This window comes from Nicotiana attenuata, chromosome 5 (genome assembly GCF_001879085.1).
Source record: "Nicotiana attenuata strain UT chromosome 5, NIATTr2, whole genome shotgun sequence".
In the NCBI taxonomy this organism is placed as follows: Eukaryota; Viridiplantae; Streptophyta; class Magnoliopsida; order Solanales; family Solanaceae; genus Nicotiana; species Nicotiana attenuata.
The window spans coordinates 52,409,108-52,413,927 of NC_031993.1; the positions used below are offsets into that span (position 1 = coordinate 52,409,108).

General features: G+C 38.4%; 1 pseudogene; it reads right to left on the reverse strand.

The window, feature by feature from the left end:
- LOC109226395 overlaps nucleotides 1-2,293 on the reverse strand; it is an 11,354-nt pseudogene extending 9,061 nt beyond the window's left edge.

Sequence of the window (4,820 nt, forward strand, 5' to 3'; positions counted from 1 at the left end):
TAGATGAATTTCCCATGAAGATTGTCTCGTCGGGACCTGCGGGGGCATAAGAAGAAAATAACTCCTTGTTAGCACAAACATGGCGGGTGGCTCCAGAATCTATCCACCATTCTTTCGGATTTCCTACCAAGTTGCATTCAGACAACATGGCACACAAGTCTTCCATTTCATCTTCAACCATGTTGGCTTGATTCTTTTTCTTCTTATCATTCTTTGGCGCACGACAATCCACTGCCTTATGCCCAGATTTTCTACAGTTGTGGCAATTACCCTTGAACTTCTTCTTACTTGGGTAATTCTTTGGTCCAGAAGCTTTCTTCCTCTTCTTATTTTGTGGTGCCTCCTCAACAATGTTTGCCCCCATTATTGTCGAGTGTCCACGTGACTTCTTTTTAGCATTTTTGTTGTCCTCTTCTATCCTCAAACGAACAATCAAGTCTTCTAGTGTCATTTCCTTCCGTTTGTGTTTAAGATAGTTCTTAAAATCCTTCCACAGCGGAGGTAACTTCTCAATGAAAGCAGCGACTTGAAAGGCCTCATTTATGACTATACCTTCAATAATAAATCCATTATTAATAATAAGATAAATCTTATTAATAAAATTATTGATTTGGGTCATACCTTCAGCAAGGAGGTCATGTACAATGACTTGTAGTTCTTGGACTTGAGTTATGACCGACCTAGTGTCAATCATCTTGAAATCCAAGAACCTTGCAGCCACGAACTTCTTAAGTCCGGCATCCTCAGTCTTGTACTTCTTCTCAAGCGCATTCCATAACGTTTTTGAAGTTTCCATGACACTATAGACATTGTACAAGCCATCTTCCAAACAACTCAAAATGTAATTTTTGCACAGGAAATCAGAATGTTTCCATGCTTCAGTTACAACAAGTCGTTCATCATCCGGAGTATTTTCAGCCATGACCGGAGGATCCTCTTTGATGAAACGTTGCAAACTCAACGTAGTAAGATAGAAGAGCATCTTCATTTGCCAGCGTTTGAAGTCAATACCGGAAAACTTTTCGGATTTTTCTGCCGGTGCTATAGCATGAGCGGGAGTAGAACGGTTTGACGAGGCAGCAACACTCGTAACAGTAGCACCCGTTCCCGAAGCCGAAGCCGAGCCGAGCGAGCGACGACGACGGCGCGAGGGTTCATTCTCTTCAACTCCTTTTAAGAGCTTTAAGAAGTGATTCTATATATAAGCACATAAATGTGGTTGTCCCTCACCAATGAGGGACAAAGCGCAAGACAAAAGTTCACTTCTTCAAATTTTTAATTTTCCTCCATTTTATTTCCCTCCATTCCCAATTCACACTTCTTCTACTTTAAAGCCCAATGGCTTAAAGTCCAACAAATAGTTCAATGGATTCCTCGACAATGCTAGCTAGTTTCAGAATTCACAAAATTTTGTTTGAGAGATCACTAGCCAATAACCGGTAGCAAATTATGAGGGAGAGCAAATAATTCGATAAATAAAGCAATTCATTAGTACCTCAAAAAGTCTTACCAAGTAATTTCAAATTCAATTTCTTCTTTCTACCAACCATATATATATTTCCCGATTATATAGAAATATTTTTCCACAGTAATTAAGTAAGGTTGAAAAAAAAAAAGAACCTTTTACTATACAGTTCTCTATAATTAAGTGTTCACTTATTCTATATATTGACTTACTTGCGATTCACCGTCAAAGTATGTGGTGCAGTGGATGGAGCTGTTTCTCCCTTAACCAGAGGTCTCGAGTTCGAGCCTTGGGTATGGAAAAATCCTTGATAGGGAGCGCTACCCCAGAATGGGGCCCTAGCCGGCGCGAATCCGGATTAGTTGGGCTCCAATGTGGGTACCGGATACCGGGTGAGAAATCAAAAAAAAAAAAAAACTTACTTGCGATTCTGTTCTTCTCTTCCTCGGTCAGTTTGGGAGCAAAGCCATTGAAGCTCCCCTTATAGCTGTACATCAAACATTCTGAAGCTCTACCATTGCTGAATGCATGTAATTAAAACCATAATTTGATGAGTTTCGATTTCATGGCTTTATACGTAAGTCATGGGCTAAATTTCCAAATCGACCCCCTTAATTTGTTCGAATAAGCAATTTAAGAAGTATTTCTTAAAAAGGAAGAAATGGACAGTCTTTAATTCTAAATAAATGTTTTCTTTAATGTAACAATTTATCCAACACAACTAATGATCAAATTTTTTTTCAGGACCACTGACCTCCCAAGAGCTTCTTGTAGAATGCTAGTGTGCATAGATGTAGCAGAAAGATCACCCTTTGGAGTGTCGCCCATGTAGACAATGTACTCCTGTACCTTAAATATGATTAGTAGTCTAGTAGATATCTTTAAATCAAAAGTGGAGCTAGGAATTGAAACTTATGGATTTAAGATTATAATTCTTTTAAGTTACTGGGTTCTAAATTAATAATTTGTGCATATTCATTAAATTATTTTTATACTAATACAGGGTTTGAATAAAAGATACTGAATTCGGCCGAACTCGCAACCAATACTATGGCTCCGTCGTGCTTCAAATGCACGTAATAGTGATGTTGGAAAAATGATACATTAGTATTTGAGAATGAGCTTAGCACTTTGACAAGATCGGCAGATCATTTAAAAGATAATTACAAGTCATAAATAAATGCTAGTATTAGTGAACTAGAAAATAAAGAAGGTTATCTAAAAGTAACTTCAATTTCATTCTCACTCACCAGCAAGACACAACCCAAAAACGAAAAAATTAGAACTCTGGGCTGGCTTGCCCACACCTCACCACCTTTTAAATATATACATGGAGAGCACCAAACTTGAGACTGAAATTTGTTCATATGCTACTACACATTTCATCGATCGGTAAATCAGTGGTGACAACTCTATTAGAATAATTCTTGTTAACTCTAATCACCAAAGTAATGTTTGGCAGTTTAAAAATGCAAAAAGAAAAAAGAAAGAAAGAGAAAGGAGATGCCTTTTGGTCATTTTCATACGCTAGTACACTGCAATTGATGAGTAGAAAAGATGAGAAGACGTATAGGAGAAACCATAAAGGAGAATAGTGAGTGGCCATTTGAGATATATTTTCCTAGAGGAGTTGATATTTTCATGCAAAAAGAAAAACTATGGAATGGATATTTATAGAATTATGACACAAGTAACATATATAATTCCATTGGTTTCTCAATGTTATATAGTAATGCTCGTCCGTGGACATGACACGAAAGCCGGCTTCTATAATGTTACGTTGGCCTCTCCTAATAGTACAGAAAAAATCTAAAGGAAAGAGGAAATTTATAGAATCTCAGTTTGGTATAATTTTAGGCCGTTTCCGAAAGACACAGACAACATTGATAAAACAAAATGAAGGAATTGCGTATAATAGAATATGCATGGAACCATGTGAAAATCCTAAAACAATTCAATTACATGGAAGGACAAGCATCATGCATGAATTTAAGATGTTCTCTGTTTACCTCGAAAATACGAGTAACAATTAAATTTGATTTATGGTTTTAAAGATACGTGATTTAGTTCGATACTAGTTAATAACCAAGAAACCTGAAGTATAAATGAAAGAAACAAGTAAAATCAAACCAGAATGTAGACCAGTCTCGACCTCGAGCCAAAGTGACCTCGAGATGGATCAAGAACAATAAAGCAAGAATAATAAAGCTAAAGGACAATTTTGATGAACAATGAGCGAGAAAAATAAGAGAGTATATTCTTTGCCAATTGAATCATGTTTACAAATGATTGGGGTCCCTTTTATATAATAGGGAAAACCCTAAATAAGGTACATTTCTATTAACAGTAAAGAATCTTATTGGGACAGCTGTCTAACCGCCTAGTATGGATTCGTACAAATCTATTCCGGGATTTACGCCACGATCTTGGGGACGTGGCAGGAATCTAGCTTATTCTGGTACAAACCCATAACGGCATTATCTCGGAGTTAAACATACTCGGCTTTGATACTCATTGCAAACTTCGATCCTCGGGCGTTGTACTCTGTCGTCGAGTTCGAGCCTGGTCTATCGAGCTCGATCTCGATTTATCCTGGACTCGAACTTAAAACGACCCTTCGAGCCCGAGAAATCGGGCATACCTGACGTTAACCGTATACAGATAGTCCCCGCGTTTCTTAGAGTAAGATGATAAGAAACGATTTGATCTTCGATGCTCTCTCGCCTCGATCATGATGTCAATCTCGTGATGTCGCTTCCGTCTAGTTCCCAAGGTCATTAATTGGAGGCGACTGCTGGTCGGCTATTTGGCTTCCCCAAACCGTTTAAGTGACCTCTATAAATAGGCCAATTCCACACCTTTTGCAATCTTTACTTCTCAAATCATCCTTAGGATCTCATTAGCTTCTTCAACTTCTCTTAGTTCATCCCTTTCCTAATTTGTTCTTACTACAGCATCAACTTCTTCTCTTCTCTTGAATTTCTCTACCACAATGGCTAAAACATCTAAAATTGTTCCTTAGAAAGAAAAAGCTTCATCGTCGCGACCGTCTAGAGGTAGAATGGTGGTGTTACCTCGTATCGAGGAGTGTATTCCCGGGCCATGTGAGCTAACTTCCGATTTAAAATTGATAAACCTGCATCGACACCAGGTCGATGTGAGCCCATGTCTCGATACATCTGCTTAATAACTGAAGGTGAACTTGATCAAGTGAAAAAGGACTGCAATTGGGAGAATAAAGATGTTGTGATCCCTTCCCCTGAAGAGGACATCACTACCTATAAGGCATGGTACTTAAGCGTGTATACCTACCCTTTCACGTTGGGCCCCGCAGATCCAACTCTGGGTTCCATAG